Source organism: Carica papaya, chromosome 5, assembly GCF_054855325.1.
Source record: "Carica papaya isolate Zhongbai chromosome 5, ASM5485532v1, whole genome shotgun sequence".
Taxonomy (NCBI): Eukaryota; Viridiplantae; Streptophyta; class Magnoliopsida; order Brassicales; family Caricaceae; genus Carica; species Carica papaya.
In genome coordinates this window covers 14,773,288-14,790,992 of record NC_142313.1, presented here as the reverse complement: position 1 = coordinate 14,790,992, position 17,705 = coordinate 14,773,288, and the positions used below count along the sequence as shown (strand labels likewise).

Sequence of the window (17,705 nt, the reverse complement as noted above, 5' to 3'; positions counted from 1 at the left end):
CATTAAGTGGGTTTCAAGAGTTAATTCGATCCTTTCCATACCCTCCCGCGTCAGAGCCTGTATGGGCGCCATTGCCACCGGCCATGTCATCGATTATCCCCACATCCTAAAACATGTGGGCACCATAATCAAATCAATCGTCCCCATAGCCCAACCCGTATGGGAACCATTACCACCGACCATCCTCATAACCCAATTTGTATGAGTGCCATAGATCATCTGGACGCTACCATACCCCAACCTATATAGCTTTCTCCGTATCCACAGTAGGGTTCACCATGTACAACCAGGACGCAATCACCACATAATCTAAGTACAATCATCAAAATATTTCATCTGCAACATTAATTCCACTAATTCCAATATTTATTTAGTTCCTTTATGTTTCCATCCTTTTGTAACACTAATAGACCATTTGATCTTCCTATTATAAGTTTACCAATTTTTATAACCCTTTAGTTGACTCTAATTTATATTTCTAAATTTAATTACATATAATGTATTCTTTCTAATTTCCGTATTTACAATACAATACAATACAATACAATGCACATTATATATTCATAAATACAACTACAAGCACACATAATTACAGCATATATATCTAAAATACACAATATATTTGTACTCATATCAATATACATATACAATTATATAAAATCATTCACATGTAGTCCACATTCATAATTAGATTTTTCAAAAAATATATACTAAGACATAATTTGAAAATAATCTATAAAATTCAGAATAATGACTTTAAAATCAATAAATCCTCTTTTTTTATTTATAAAAACATGGAGTCCCACAATAAGAACTGATTCAATTCTTATCTAAAGCTTGATCAGAAAAGGTGTCGGGATCCTCATTGGATTCAGTCTACAATCTCTTCTAATCTAACTACCGCTCAAATATTATCCTCATTCATGAACAAAAAATACATGTATTAAATGGCAAACAATTTTGGAAATGATACAAAACAAAAGGGAAAATTGATTTTACCTTAGACACGCAATTCCATTCGCTGGAGTCACCATGTGCTGTGTGTGATCAAGATCACCACGCATTGCTACACAAGTGTCACCAGGGTCACCCTGCATGGCTATACGCACCATAACCGGGATCACCACGTGCTGCTTCACGCGTCGCTACCAGAGTGCCACATGCCACCTCATGCACCGCCACTAGACCCACCACTCATTGTTGAATTTCCACCTGAACTCACCATGATAACTCATAGCAGGCGACAATGAACCCATATCTAGAATGGATCTGTGTTGAGTCCGCTACTCATAGTTGCAACTCCTCTCCCTGGGCAGCCCAACGCTCTCAGGTTCCTGGTGCTGTGCCAGTTTCCTTCTTCCACCATGCACAGAGGTGGTCGTTCAGGCTTGTATCATCCCGCGCAAAACCACGTGACTGCCACACGCATCTGAGATAGATCTCCCTTCCTGTCGTGTGTTTTACCTGCTCCAAGTCGGGAACGACCCTATTCTGGCAGCCTGTTTGGTTTGTCAATCGTGGTTCTTCATCTTCTTCGCACAAATCTGGCCATGAATGTACAGATCACTCATCGTTGTTGTAAATCTGCCTCGCGCTGCTATTCTTCTTCTTCTTCTTCCTTTTCTCATAAATCGACAACACTACTGCCATTCTGCAAGCCTCCTTCACTTATAACCGCCAATCTCCCTTCTTCTCTTTCTCTTCAAGACCCAAAAACCCTAACCCCCTTTACATTTTAGGTGAAGAAGAAACAGGAGGCTGCAGCCCTTAAGGCTAGGAATTGGGATGATGGACTTGGTTTGGGCTGATGGGTTTGGGGTTTTAGTTGGACCGGCTGGATGTTACACCTGGATACTGTTCACGCAATGCAAGTTGCTAAGACAGGGTTCCAGTCTATTTATTTCTAGTATATCTTGTTGTGTTAATTTTCCTTGAATATTTAGATTATTTATTGCATGTTTTAATTTTTGCTTGCATATTGCTTGTGACTGTTAGAGAATAATATGATAATAAAGTGGTAGATTAAAAAATATAAATAACGTTTAAGGTAATTTCAAATAAGTGTATAAAATTGACTTGAGATGTACTAATGGAATCGAAACAATAAACAAATCAACTAAGTAAAGTGGAAAGGTAATAGAAAATAAACTTTAGAAGAAGTTTGAGAGATTAATAAAAACAATATGTGACGTGGGGTTGAGATGGATGATTACATGGATTAAAAATATCTCGATCATGAACTCATTATATTCAATAATTTAAAATTTAATTATCTAAATTCAACTCTCTCTACTAGAATTACAATTACCGTATTAAAAGCTTATTTAGGTAATTGAAAAATAAAAAAAAATGAGAAAAAACGCTACAATTTATCTGATAAGTCGATCCCAATTTCCTGACTCAACGAAGCGATTTAAAACTCCTTAACTTAAAGATACTTGAAGAACACTCAAAAAAAATTAGAAGAGCTAATTTCAAATAAAAGTAAAAGTTTTGATTTATTGATTGATGAAGTTACGATTTACAACATAGGAGTGAGACCTTTATATAAGTTTTGACCTAAATAGTTCTAATTAAATACAAAAACTAGAAATTAATAGAATAATAACTTTATTTTAATCCCTTAATCTAAAATACTAAATAAATATTTTTAAGGGATAGAATTACATAAAATATTAATATATTAATAAAATAAAGCTACAATTTATCTCATGTGATTTTGGATTAAATCACATGGAGAAAAGGAGAATGAGAGTCCTTCTTGGCAGCAAGCTCTTCCATCCACACACTTCACATGCATGGAAGGCTTCTGCATGCTCTTAAGCATGCACACGTGACTTGGCTTATGCGTGTGCACACCCCTTATATGCTTTGTGTGTGTGACGTGTTACGCCCACACAAGTTTGCCTATTTAACATGTGAATGGCCCAGCTCACACAAGCAAGCGTGGAGCAATTCCTATCCACACGTAGTCTAGTTTTCCCATGTGGGCCTCACATCCGAATGTGTGGATTCTGTTTTCCTACACGCCCCATACGCTTCATCATGTTAGACACATCCCGGTATGTGCGAGCATGCACATGCACACCAAGCTGCTAGCTTGCGTGGTTTGCCTTTGTGGGAATCTCCCTTTTCCTGCATGCGTTGCGCCTAGGGATCCGCATTTGCATGCTATACGGCGTGCATGAATGGCTTCTTTATGCTTGTGCTTGCCCGTTGTGTGTGTTGCATGCCCATCTTCTCGTGCAACTGCAGACTCGCAGGTAATTTTCCTGCCATAATACAAATGTTCGCAGGATTCCTCCTTGATACGGGATTACATCTTTGGAATTAAACTTGAGCCTCCTAGGATCACGTCAATTTATATACATGTGGTTTTGTTATGACTTAGTCAAGAAAATTTTTGAAAATTTCTTGTAGGAAATCTTAGGAAAACAACTTGGATAATTAAGTAAAAGAATCGACATAAACATTAAAACAAATCTATATGTTCAGTAGTCTAAGGGGAAATAGTAATATAAGGGAAAATTAATAAATTAAATAAATATAATTGGAAAATTTAAATAGAATGATTGAATTTTAAAATAAATAATAATATTTTCTTGATAAAATTAGTGTTAGGTTTAAGTAGGACTATAATTACATAAATGAACTAAATTTAAAAGTAAAATATGAGTTATCTAAAAAAGGAGTTAATGGGGTTTCTAGTCTTAGAATAAATTAACTTGGCAAAATTACAACGTAAATGTTACTTTAAAAATTATTCGAATAATAATAATAAGAGTCAAGAAAATAAACTTAATTCATTTAGTCGTGAATCAAGGAGCGGGGGTTACATGTGTGATTAATATTTGGCATATTCGTGGTGAATCCCACTCGTGGACAATTATTTGAACCCACTTTAGACATGGATGGATATGCATGTTTTTGTTTCGATTGGGGTCACCTAGTGAAGTACTGATGTAATCATTTTGATAAGTTTTAATTTGTGTATATTCGGCTTGTTTATATAGTGGGGGAATCCCTCTTTGCCTCTCCTTGATAATGGTACAAACAACATTGTGCGATGAAGCTTTAACAAAAATGAGAATGAAAACAAAATGTATGTGTTGTGTGTGAATAAGACATTAAGGAAAATTTGTTTGACTTGTACGGCTGAAATTTGATCGGTGGTGAACCTTACCCATGGATGGATAATTTGGACCTACTCCAAGCGTGGATAAGACTGCATGTTTTCATTTTGATTATTTGTATTCGGCCTATCCATATAATATGAGGAATCCCTTATGTAATAGCCATAAAATACAACGTTTATAATTTTTTTTTAAAATTTAAATTTTATTTTTTAATTTTAATGCATATCAACTGTTAAAACACTCATCCAGTGTGGAATGAATTATAAGAGAAGAAAATAAGATTAGAAAAAGTATAATTAATTTAAATTAAAGTTAAAATAAAATGGATTACAAGGGTGAATATGGAAAGAAACTATGTAGATAGGGTAAAACTGTAGATTTAGAAAGTACCTAACACCTCAACAGCAAAGTTGTCAGGAGGGACCAATTAAGAAGGGACACACGATGGGAAAGATGTTAGAAGGTGTCAACACTCAACGAGCGGATGTGATTTTGCCATGCTGGTATGACATAGTAAATCGAACAAGTGAGAATAAAGAACTAAATATCAACCACTAAATATACCCTCCTCAAATTAACACCCATGATTTCATCAAGGCCACTAAATATTAGGGATAGTTTAAAAAAAATGCAACCAAACCCTAAATCGAATTCAAGGCCCATAGAAATAAGATAGAAAGAAGGAAATAGCCCAAGCCCAGATCGAACGAGTGAGAATAAAGAACTAAATATCAACGAGTAAATTTACCCTCCTCAAATTAACGCCCACAATTTCATCAAGGCCACTAAATATTAGGGACGATTTAAAAAAAAATGCAACCAAACCCTAAATCGAATTAAAGGCCCACAGAAATAAGAGAGGAAGAAGGAAATAGCCCAAGCCTCCTTCTAGCCGTTGCGAACACTGCCATGATGAGAGGTAGTCTCCTTTAGTATTTAATCCTGCCTTCTCTATTTAATATAAAACATGCTTCATTGTTTAGATTTTTTTGGATAACCTTAGATGTATGTTGTGTGTAATGACTATAAAATATTTTGTTTAAATTATTGCATCAAATAAATAAAAGGAATATGGAAATTATTAAAAGGAATTAACAAAATTTGGAAAATTACATAAAATAAAGAAAGGGATCCATAGGGAGTTAATTAAAGTAATTGAATAATGAGGGGTAAATCCAGAGCTATAAAAGGTTAAAAATAAAAAAGTTTTGATGGAGTTGGGATGAAATTGAAATTTTTAAGAAATGTGACACCTCAGTAGCTGAGGTGTCATAAAGGGCCAACAAAGGAAAGATACGGATGCAAAAACACGTTAGAGGGAGCTGTGTAGGAGTGGATGATTAGGATCTTACCACGTGTATCGCATGGCAAGTCAAACAGTCGAGAATTGAAGGCTGAAATTCAGTGGTGAAGATCATTTCTCCAAATCTCGACGGTCCGAATTTGGTTAGCATGGCTATAATATTAGGGTTTTTTAAAAATTAATTAACCAAAACCCTAGAAATGAGAGAGTCGATTGACTAAGGAAGAAGAAGTGAAAGAAAAAGAGTCTCGTAAATTAAGGTTTTTAAAAATTAATTAACCAAAACCTTATGAGAGAGATAGCTAATCAACTAAGGAAAAAGAAGGGGAAAAAGAAGAATCTCGCAAGCCTCCACCCGTCATAGCAGATATGTTGACCTAAAAGATATTTCTCGATCGATGAATGTCATTTCCTTTGTAAATATGAAATCAGAAGGGCTCTCAACATTCTAGATTGAATGTCAAGATAATGGGGATGTGTTTGTGTACACGTATACAGTTGGAAGGGAAGAAGAAACATTCTCACCTCAATCTATCACTCCATTTGAGATCTATAGTTTATACTCTAAACCCCTAAATCTACAATAATTTACTGATTTTGATTGCTTGATTGTTTAAATAATATAATGCAGTGTTGAGTTAATTATTCGTTGAAAATTTCAGAGTATTAATACTAAAAAAATTGGGGATGTATTGAGTATACGATGATATGGTTGAGATGAGCTTGAAATCCAGTGAAATGGGGGGTGGTTTAGAGTTTTAGGATATCTCAGACGTCAAAAGGAAGAAGACGACTGGTTTGGGTCAGCTTAGTGGGCCGGGTTAATGATCCTGTGAGGACTAAACTTGATTTTTTTGGTAGACCAAGCCCAATAAGAGTGTGTTTAAAAAGAGAGTTTTAAACTTTTGATTGGCTGAGATCTAAGTTTTTGGTAATCTGAGCCCAATAAGAATGGGTCTCAAAAGAAATGAAAAAAAAGGATTTAAAACTTCTAGTGGGCCGATGTCCAAAGCCTCCGGTGGCCCAAGCCCGAGTCCAATGAGTCATTGATGGACTTAGTAAAACAAAAAGAAAGGGAAATAAACAAAAAAAAGTGTAATAAAATAAGTTCTAGGTGGATCAAGCCCGTAAGAGAAATGGGCTTAGTGTGGTGACCAAGATTTTTGGTGGGTTAGACTTGAAGGTTGAATTAAGATTTAAGCAAAAAAAAATATCCTAGTTTAGATGGGCTAAACCCGTAGGAAAAATAAGAAGGGGATCTTATGACTAATTAAGCCTAGCCTGAATAGAATGAACAAGAAGAAAATAATTAAAAAAAAAAAAAAAGAAAAGGAAATCAAACCTGGTGGACCAAGCACATAGGAAAGATTGTAAGCGAAACTTAAATATTAGTGGGCTAAGTCTTTTGAAACGGGTTAGGAGTGAATGATTTCCGCAGGTTAAAAGATGGGAAAGAAAATAAAATTTAATTTGAGGTGTTACACAAATTTAAAACAAATTAACATAGAAAAAAATTAAAAGTATTAAGAAATTAACCAATTGGGTTGTCTTATTGGGCTTCTAGCCTATAAGCAAATAAAGTAGATCAAAGTTAATATTTATTTGGTTCAAAAGCCAACAAACAAATCACCCACCCATTTGATAAATCAATAGTAACAGCTGGGTGAACAAAGATAAAGATAATGGGCTAAAGGCCTAGAAAAATTAATTAAGTAAATTAATCAGAAAAGTTTTGTTAAACCTTCGAATAGGTGATTGTAGTTATGACCATATGATCTGTAATAAATCATCTTGAAAATAAAAGTGATAGGAATAAATAAAATACTTACGTGGTGATATGAGGAGTACGAATATTCGAGGATAACAATAAATTCTATTATAGGAAGTTATAAAAATTGTTCGATGAATCTAAATTAGAGAGATAATTATAATACTTCATGAATTGGATATTTTTGAGACTAAATGTGAGAATATAAATCCTTGGGTGATTTTTGAAATTAAAATTATTTGAGAGTAGATGAGCTTAATGATTTGTAGACTATTAAATTAGATTTTTGGAAATAAAGAAATAAGACTTGCACGAAAATAAAATGAAGGTGATTAAACAGAAATATCAAAATATAATTTAAAAATAAATTGTATTGGAGAATGCACAAGATAGGTAGTAAAGATTCCTTATCAATGAGATATAAGTAAATGTGCAGTTTAGGATCGATACGGAATGATTATGAACTCTTTCTCATGGACCATCTATTTTTTCATAACTATGACTGTGATTACGAAGTAACTATGACTATAAATATAATAGTAATTATGATTGTAATTGTGACATCCCGTTACCCGGTGGATAAATAAGTCCAATAACATAATAGATATTAGTGCAAAATAAATTATGCAGCGGAAGAAAATCATTACTTATAAAATATTTGATATTCAAATATACCTGAGGGCAAGAAGATGGCTGGCAAAAATATACACAAAATTATTCGAGCCACTTCTTTCATTACAAAAAGAATAGTTCATTAAAATACAACTATTTAATTGTACTCAAAAGTCCACTATACATCCGTGAATGGATCCAAGCAAGCTTCAAGGGGTAGCTCGAGAAGCGATTCCTCACTATCATCATCATTTAGGGGAGGAAATGGATTGAGGTGAACTCCATAAAACTTAGCAAGGAAAATAGTATTTAAACTACACTACTAAAGTTTCAAAGGTTATTAATTATTAAAACATGTCATTCTCTCATAAATAAGTGACTTACCTCTTGGACTTGTCGCATAACATTTTCATTTGAAACATTGAGAAAATGTTTACTTTTTTTTTAAAATTCAATAAAAAACATCTAGTTTCAAGTCACAATTATAAGAAGTAAAATTGAAGTAGTACAACATAAAAGAGTCAATGATAAAATAGGACAATATAATCAGAAACTAGTTAAACCAACTAAACACGGCATGACATGATGGAGCACTGAGTAACATAATGGAAACTAGTTGAACCAACCAAAAAGCATGGCAATGTCATGATAGAATAGTAAGAAACATATTCTATTTAAGGAAACTATCAAATAATGGAAAATCACTCAACAATTCTACCTATACCATCAAACGGTTCAATTTATTTATCTTTTATAGATCTTCGTGCACAACTGTTTTAACATATACCAACAAAGGGTAGAAGGGATCCCTGACTATCATTGCTAATGGAAAACAATTTAGTTCGATATAAAGTATAACAGTTGGAAACTAAAGACCACAGCCATACTTCGCTAATGTGGTCCCTATAATAATAGTTGAAAACTAATGACTGTGGTCGTACTTCGCCACTATGGCCTCTATAATCAGTCACAATTTCACTCTCATCAGAGGGAACACTAGTACCATTCACAGGGAGAGGTTCACAAACAATTAGTAATAGTCAATTCGGTAATCCCTCAGTGAGAATAGTCAAATGGATTTTCAGTTTTTCTACTTTCCTCATCAGTTCAACTCATCATTTATTTTTACCGACCAAACCTAAAGGAGGTCCACAAACCAATCATGGCCCGGTAAAGGCCTATATACCCAAATTAGACCATCGAGTTACCCTCTCAGGTTAAGTCCTTAAATGAGTAACCCTTTCAATCATCCCTCCTGAAGCGAAGTTGAGGGTTTGACCTGCACACATGGCATATCATATAAAACAATCTCAACAAGCAAATCATGTCTATATACTATACGAAAGTAAGCACTCTAAAGTCATGTGATTTACAATCCTTAACATTCATTACCAATTCATGCATGAATATCAACCAAGAATTCATACATCTCGTCATTCTTTAAGTGTTCTCATTATCTAGAAAATAGGTTTAGAATAGTACTTAGAAATACTAAGATCCTTTATAATACCCAATACATGCATGGAACCAAACCAAACAATCATGGATCTCATTATCTTTAAATGTTTTCAAGGTCTAGAAAACACAATAGAAGAGTACATGAAAATACCAAAACCACGACGAGGTTGTTTGCATATTTTGAAGGAGATAAAAAGGTCGCTTAACAAACGTGGGTTTTAGAAGAGATTTCTAAAAGTTAAAAGAAAAGAGAATCTAAGAACGAGTTCTTAGAAATTATAATGAAGAAATGAAATTGAGAAAATGAAGGCTTACAGTGCGGATGGGAAGATTTTCTCAGTCTCCTTTGGTTTCATCTCTTTCTCTCTCTACTTTCTCTCTCTCACTCTCGACTAAATGGGAGATGAGAGGTGAAAGAGCGATTTAAATAGGACAAGAAGGGGCCTCACATGCGTGCCATGTGTCGGCAACATGGTGGTCGGCTAGACGAGCAATACATAGATACGAAAAATATGACGGGTCTGTTCGTAAGGCGAGCAACAGGCGGCTGCATGCAGGTAGCTACAGTGTGCGTGCGGTTGACGTGACAAATGGATGTGACGTGCGTGCGAGCTGCTAGCGAGCAGCTGGCCCACGATCAGGCGACAGAACAGACGAGATAACTGTTGTGTTCACTAGTGTGCTACAGGTGCATGGCTAATGTACGGCAAGTGAGGGGACAGCAATGGGACAGCTGCTATGAGAGCAGGTGCGGAGGCACACCGGCGCGCAGGTGTGCAAGCATGTCCACAAGTGGTCTTCCTGCAAGGCTTGCCTGCGAGGTTTATCCCCATTCTTCCCTTTTTTTTTGTTTTTCCTTTTGTACTTGTTTAATAATTTTTGTATTAATGGAATTATAGTTACTAAATTAAGTTAAATTTCATAGAAACTATTATATTTTTAGATAAAATAAAACATTTATAATAATTAATTGGAGTAACTATAAAAGATTAAAAATATAAATTAATATTTTTATTATAAAAAACGACTTTCTTATTAAAATTAAAACATTATATTTCAATAGAAGTTATATAATTCATTTGCAGGGACGACCTTGTATTGTTAAACGGAATGTTGTTCTACATAGGTGAGAGGATGATTGATCAAGGTTCAAATTTATCATTTTCAAGAACAGACGAGGTATTTATCATAACTCTACTTCATGCAGGCCCAGTTGAGTTCCTCTACTACTAGCTCCATAAAGCTCTCCATCATCACTTTCTCTGCTCTCACTATCATTTTGATCACCATTCATCTATTGTCACTGAATCTGTGACATTCCAAGTGCTAGTTAAGGCAAATGGGTGTCAGATACAAATTCAGAATAACAAGTGCATGATAATATTTATGCAGCGGAATCAAAACCTTAACAAACGCTTATAGATACATATATATTGTTCTAAATACATACATCACTGAGGCTAGAAGTGGCTACAAAATACAAAATATAAGGGCCACTTCTTTCACAAGACTACTGTAATTCATCAGAGTGTGAGAACAAACATGCACTCAAACTTGTGGATTCACAGGATCTTCATAGACTTCCAAGGGTAGGTCTGCTTGTGGTTCTTTATTTTCTTCCTATTTTGGGGAGGATAGAAAGAGTGAGTTTCATATGCTCAGTAAGGAAAACAGTATTAAATTAACATCATAAAATTTCAAAAGTTTATTATTTTTCTTACCGTTAAGCTTTCTTGTTTACCTAACTCATCATTAGAAAAAATATTTATTTGAATATCAAAATAGTATGTTAGCAGATAAAATCGAGTATACATATATCATATCAAATAATAGAGAAAATCAAATAAATCATGAAATACACAGATTTTTTGTATCATACTTCGCGAAATCGTTACAAACTTCCATTTCTGAGGGCAGATACAGATACAAATTTTCAACTAACCAAGTAGAATAACTAGATCAAATACAGCTATGGCAATTTGCTCAGACCCACTTCTGGTTGGCCAAACCATGGTACGATCTATGACCACGATCGTACCAACTACAATGACCCTAATAGATAGTATATAGTCACGACATTACTTAACCACGGGCGACCCCTACAGATAATGTGATACTACTCTTGTCAGAGGACACGCCATCATCCACTAGGAGCGGTTCTCTTATGTCTTTTCAAAACAGATAGGAGAAGAAAAAATAGATACCCAAAGGGTAAGGGGAACAGATACCCCTCAAAGATAAAAAGTCTAACGAGACACTTAATGCAATATGCATGTCAATACAGATACACTTTGTACCATACAAGCTTCATTTCACTTTTTTCCTTTTCTTTTTCTTTTATTTTACTTTTATTATCATGGACTATATATTACATTTATTACATGTAAATTCATAAATCACACAACATGCTTGAAAATCAGAACAATTCGATTTATTTGAATACAGAGGCACACAAAACAGGCAAAATAATTATCATATTAAATTTGCTTATCTAAAAATATTCCTTAAGACGTCAAAAGTAATACTAAATTTCTTACCGAAATCTCGATGTTTTCTTGTTCACTGTTTTTCCTTTTTTTCTTTTCTTCTCTCACTAATTTACTCTTCCGCTCTCTAAATCTTTAAAAAATGGAAGAAATAAAAGTGTGGAGATGAAGGGAAGGGGAGGGCAATTTATAGAATTTCAAAATAGTTAGATTCACGCCAAGTGGCGAGATCCGATGAAGAGAGAGGAGAAAAAGATTCTTCCCACGAGAAATGAAGGAGAAAATTTTTCTTTACCAACGGCGGCACGTTGCCCAAGGTAGTGGCGGAGTACTGCCTAAGGTGGTAGAGCCCGACCGGCGCATTACAAGCTAACTTGTCGGCGCACAGGCCTACTGCTGTGCGCGCAGGGCCTAGGCGCACTAGGCACCGTGTGCACCAACCTACTGCGCACAGGACCAGGCGCAAAGGGCTTGTCCACACAGGACTGCTGCACAAACAGCGCATGCACAGTATGTGGCGCTAGTCCATGCACGAAGTGACGCGCAGACGGCCTGCCTGTGCTCGATAAGATGCGCGCGCAGGTCCTGACCTCGCGCCGTGCGCACATCCCGTGCATGCTAGCATGTGGATGGGGCGTGCGCGCTGTGCGCAAGCCCTGCAGCCACTATGCGCGCGCACAGTGCCCAACACCCGTGTGAGCAACCATTTTCTCAGAATTTTTCTCGCGAGTAGGTTCTCTCCCGTTTTTGCCTTTTTCTGGTTTTTTTCTAAATTTTTCTTTTAAAATAAAATTAATGAAATAAATAAAAAATTAAAAATAAAAATAAATTAAAATTACGGATCTCGAAGGCATAATAAATTAATTTAAATTTAAAGCGGCCAAATGACCAAATGAATAGAGTTTCTAAATTATTTTAACATAGTGATAGACGAGGTGTTACAGAGTCCATCACAAATAAGTAACTATTATAATATTTATAAATAATTAAATTGTTGAATGAAAATAAAATTAATTAATTAACTAAAAAATGCAGCGGTAATCCATCCATTTGCAGAACACATGCGGTGTATTTCTCACTTCGCGATTATGATGTTGACCACACTGTTGACTGGAACAACCTACATAGCTTCCTTAACCGGATAGGCGACTTACATTGATTCCACGAACAACATGGGACACTGTAACTTTGAGCTTGTTCCTAAACCACTCATTTCCATTTTCCCACCTCTCAAGTATCTCATGTACACTCTATAGTATGTGATCTAACCCCTCTTTTTATTTTTATTTTTTTTTCTTATTAAAAATTATACAAATCGTAATCTAATCGTTCACTTATTTATTGGGTATGATTAGCAATTTACTATTTGAACTGTTAATTTAAAGAATATAAAAGGAAAAATAGTGTTAAATATCTTAAATTTATCCTTATGGATGGAATAAAAACATATAAAGACAAATAAATAAGTCAGTTTTTTTGTTAAATATTTGATTTATCTTACTTTGATTAATTTTGATTAGTTTTTATGTTTATTTAATATATTTATTAAATTGAATCAATCAGTATTAATATTTAAATTTTGGTTCAACCAAAAAATGAGATCAAACTAAACTACTTAAATTAGACGAGTTCAATTCAAATGTAGCAAGATAAGAAATTTCAGTTTCATCTGTTCCATAATTTGTCTCGTCCAAATTGGAATTAAAAATAATAATAATTATGAATTGATATTTAATAAGTTAATATTTGTTACTATTTTATTAATTATAGATTTCATAAAGTTATAATTTATGAATTTATTTTTATTTTAATTCTTCTAGATTTTGTTAGTTATTTTTTAATTCAAAATAATAATTAAAAACTAATATATTTAAATCTATCTGGATATCTCTCCTAATTGTTCAGGTACTTGGCTTAATACTTTCCTTTCTCGTTCAATTCTTATTTCTCGTTTTCTTTTTTACTATAAACATTTATTTATGGCTTGAATAGAAACAGAAGCAAATAAATGGTAATACCTACCACTGGCAAGATATTTGCCTGGTAATTTAAGGAAATTCAGTCAATAAAACTGAAGCCTCTCAAATCTCATCTTGAAGTTTTGTATAAGTTAAACGAAATAGAAATATTAATGAGTTATATATATATATATATAGATAGACACACACACACAACACTTGTTTGTGTGTGTGTCTGTTGTGTGAGTATTTATTAGAAAAGAAGTAAACAAAACTGTAAAACATTAATGGTTCCCCATCCTCAAATTAGCTAGAAAACAATTAACAAAGATTAACTAACATTAATGTAATGATTAATGAATTAATTACATGCATGCAGGTTCCATTCAATGCATCACACTCAATTTAGAACCAATTACTCGCTGTTCATGTCAATCTACAATTATATAAACATAACGACAGATAAATTATAGGATGAATTATACAAACCGTTATTAAAACATGGTAAAACTTGCATCAACGTAATTCGTCTAACTCATCTCATTGCATTGGATTCCCTCTATTATTTTTGCTTGGGATTTGTTTTTTGGGGTTTGAAGCCTCATTCGTCTTTTTTTACTTCTATATTTTTTTTTATGTCTCACTTATTCTTTTTTTTTTTATTTTCTCTCTCCCCCGCCTTGCTTTTCTCTTAGAAGCTCACTCCTTCAAAATCTCAACTTGCATTCTTGTGTTCCGCCCACATTTTACTTTCAGATTTTCATTATGTTCCTTTTTAATCATATTATATAAAAAATATAGTCTACATATATGGTTAATAATGATGTTTATTATTATTTCGTAAAATCACGGAAACATGGTATTAATCGATTCATCGAGGAGGTTGTATTGGAAGCAGATAGGAAAGGAGCCAAGGTGGTGAACCTTGGTCTTTTGAGTCAGGCAAGTAGATTCTTGATCATAAACTTATCTTCTTAAATAGAGATGGTAAAATATGGTCATAAGTATCCCATCAATCTATATGTGTGTGTATATATATATATATCTGAAGTAAAATGTAGTGTAATATTACAGGAGGGGGGGGGGGGGGGGGGGAGTTGAATTAGATATGGATAAATATACATTGAAAAATACCCTAAGCTTAAAGAAAAAGTGGTTGATGGGAGCAGTTTGGCAATAACAGTGGTACTTAACACCATTCCACCAGGAACAACGCAAGTCTTGCTTGTTGGAAAATTCATTAAGGTCGCCATTGCCGCGTTTCGACTCCCTGTGATCGGGGTATTCAGGTATTTAATCATTTTGTTCTTGAAAGTAAAAATATAAGCACTAGAACACATAACTTTTAGGTTTTTATATTTTTATTTAACTTATCTACTTAATTATTCTTTTAATATTTTTTTAAAAAGAACAATATATATATATATATATAACAGGATAAATAGTTATTCGTAAGGTATATACTTTCTTATTAATTTTTATAATTAGTAATCTTTTTCCCAATCAATATTTTTTTACATGAGTGATTATTTCATTTAAAAAAATAAAAATATACATATTTTAAATAACTTAAAGTACTTTATTATTTTAAGCATTTTCTTTTGACGAATCCAAGAATTCTCTATTTTTAAATTAATATATATCTAATCACGTCATGCGTGATTCCTGCGTACAAATGTTTTTTTTTTTTTTTTGGTTTTTCACTTAACGGCATGATTTTTATTTTTTATTTTTTTTAGTTACTCAATTCTTTAATTTAAAATATACATTTTTCAAATAACTTAAAGAGTACTTTATTATTTTAATATTTTCTTTTAACAAATTTAGATATTCGATTCTAAATTAATATTTAATTAATCAAGCATGCATTATTCGTGGCATTATATTATTATTATTATGTGGTTTCACATTACTGGTCATTTGATAGACCAGAAGATCCAGAACATTCCAACCTAGAATTGTTTTTGTAAAACCTCACAAGTCAACCTTTTTTTGGTCCTAAACAATAATAATAATAATAATGTTACAAAGTCAACTTTCGTAGGTAGCAACGCGGCTTCTGAATAATTTGGAGCTTAAACTCAGGATTCCACTCACCAACAGATGAAGCTTGTCGAGAGTATAAGGTATAACCAATTTAGTATATTATTATTTTACCCTTAGTTTAATTTTATTTTATGAAATTATTTTTTTATTAAATTAATTAAATTCTTTTTTTTATGTAGGTATGGTTAGTGGGAGAGGCATCAAAAGGAACAAAATTTATTCCATTGTCGCTATTTCCACCAAAGAAGATACTCAAAGATTGATATTACCACTCCACTCCTGGAATGATTCTTCCAGAAGTATTCCACAACGTCCACTCCTGTGAGAACTGGTTGCCCAGAAGAGCAATCAGCGTGTGGCGAATCGCAGGGATTTTACACGCGCTCGAAGGATGGTAAGTTGACGAGTGTGGCGGCCAAGTCTTCAATGTTGATAAAATTTGGGAAGCATCGCTTCGCCATGGATTTCTTCCACTCGATTGATTAAGATTCTAACCTACTTGTTTTATTAAACAAATTATAATATTGCAATTAAATTAAACGAACTTATTCTACTAGTTAATGTGTTAGTGTATATGTTATGAGATATTATTAAGTGTTTCAAGAATGTAAATGGATATACATTAAAATATATGTTATGAAAAATTATTAGGTGTTTCAAGGGAGTAAATAGATTGTTGTGATTTATATAGTTTACTTTCTGTTTTTATAATCCTTTTGATAAAATTTAAAATATACAAATTAAATTTATAAAATTTATCAACTTTTCTATTACTTATGAAATATCTTATAATTAATATGTATATTCCATGTGACATTCAATGAAAAACTAGGTACATTTATTACACATCAAGTGAGAGATGTTTTAGTCCTACTTACATTTTTTCAATTTGTATTCATTAGCATGGTTTTGATCAAAGAGCAAATGTTTATTTTTATTTTATTTTTTTACGCATTATATCTATTAGAGATTCTAGGTATGATCATGATATTTTTCTTGAATCTCCAATATCATGATCTTTTCCTTGATTTTAGGTGTTAGCAAATATTGGAGATTTTAAACATGATTATGATCATGATATTTTCTTTAATTTTAGGCAATAGCAAATATTATTTTATTAATTGTAAATATTCTCTTGGTGTATTTCTTCTCTATATATTCACAACTCATGAGAATAAATGGTAGAAAAACTTTGACCCTAAATTACTTACTTTCTTTTATGGTATCAGAGCCATTAAACGTACATCATATGGCTGGTGAAGGGGAGAAAATAGATTAAGGAGGGCCTACTCGAGCCAACGTAGATTAAATACTAGGAGCTAATGGAGGGAGAAGTGTTGTGACTAATTCTAATATAACATGAATTAGTATGTTGAATGACGAACAATGGGCCACATTACTCAGCATGTTAAACTCACACAAAGGTGTTGCTAATGAGAGGTTAACGAGTTTTTGTCTTAGATTATTAACACAAGGGCTTCGCATCATATGGCTATGACACATGCATGTTTGAGTGACTTGCATGATATTGTGCCATGTTTGTTCGGGTTGTCAGATGGAATGGAGACCATAGCTTTGAAAGTAGGAATAGTGATCATTAGAGAGAAATTAAAACTACGACATGTTCTGTTTGTGCCTAAGTTGAAGTGCAATTTGATTTTTGTGTCGTAGCTTCTTAGTGATTCTAGTTTGATTGTCCAAATTACCTGCAAGGGTCTCAAAGGAGTGACTCCTCTTTATGTTTATAAAATAATTGGTATTACATCTTTTGAGCTCTGACATAGAAAAATGGGTCATCCCTTTTTAGGATAGTAGAATTAATTTCTAAAGTTTGTTGTGCTAATAGAAATGATAGTGTCTAAAATAAGTTTTGTGACATTTGTTTTAGAGCTAAACAAACAAAAGAAATGTTTTTTCCTAGTGATAATAAAGCTAAAG

General features: G+C 33.3%; 1 long non-coding RNA gene and 1 pseudogene across 2 annotated transcripts; one reads left to right on the top strand and one right to left on the bottom strand.

Annotated features, from left to right (window-relative positions):
• Window positions 1-8,538: 8,538 nt before the first annotated feature.
• Window positions 8,539-9,673, bottom strand: LOC148253772 (uncharacterized). The gene is made up of 2 exons (XR_015819092.1): window positions 9,593-9,673; window positions 8,539-9,098 (listed from the first exon to the last, which is right to left on the bottom strand). It is a non-coding gene; the product is annotated as an uncharacterized LOC148253772 (long non-coding RNA).
• Window positions 9,674-9,969: 296 nt separating this feature from the next.
• On the top strand, window positions 9,970-16,421 carry LOC110816229 (very-long-chain aldehyde decarbonylase CER1-like; annotated as a pseudogene). The gene is made up of 8 exons (XR_015819365.1): window positions 9,970-10,049; window positions 10,363-10,588; window positions 12,133-12,139; window positions 12,799-13,018; window positions 14,101-14,663; window positions 14,929-15,010; window positions 15,766-15,847; window positions 15,947-16,421. The product of XR_015819365.1 is annotated as a very-long-chain aldehyde decarbonylase CER1-like (transcript).
• Window positions 16,422-17,705: the final 1,284 nt, after the last annotated feature.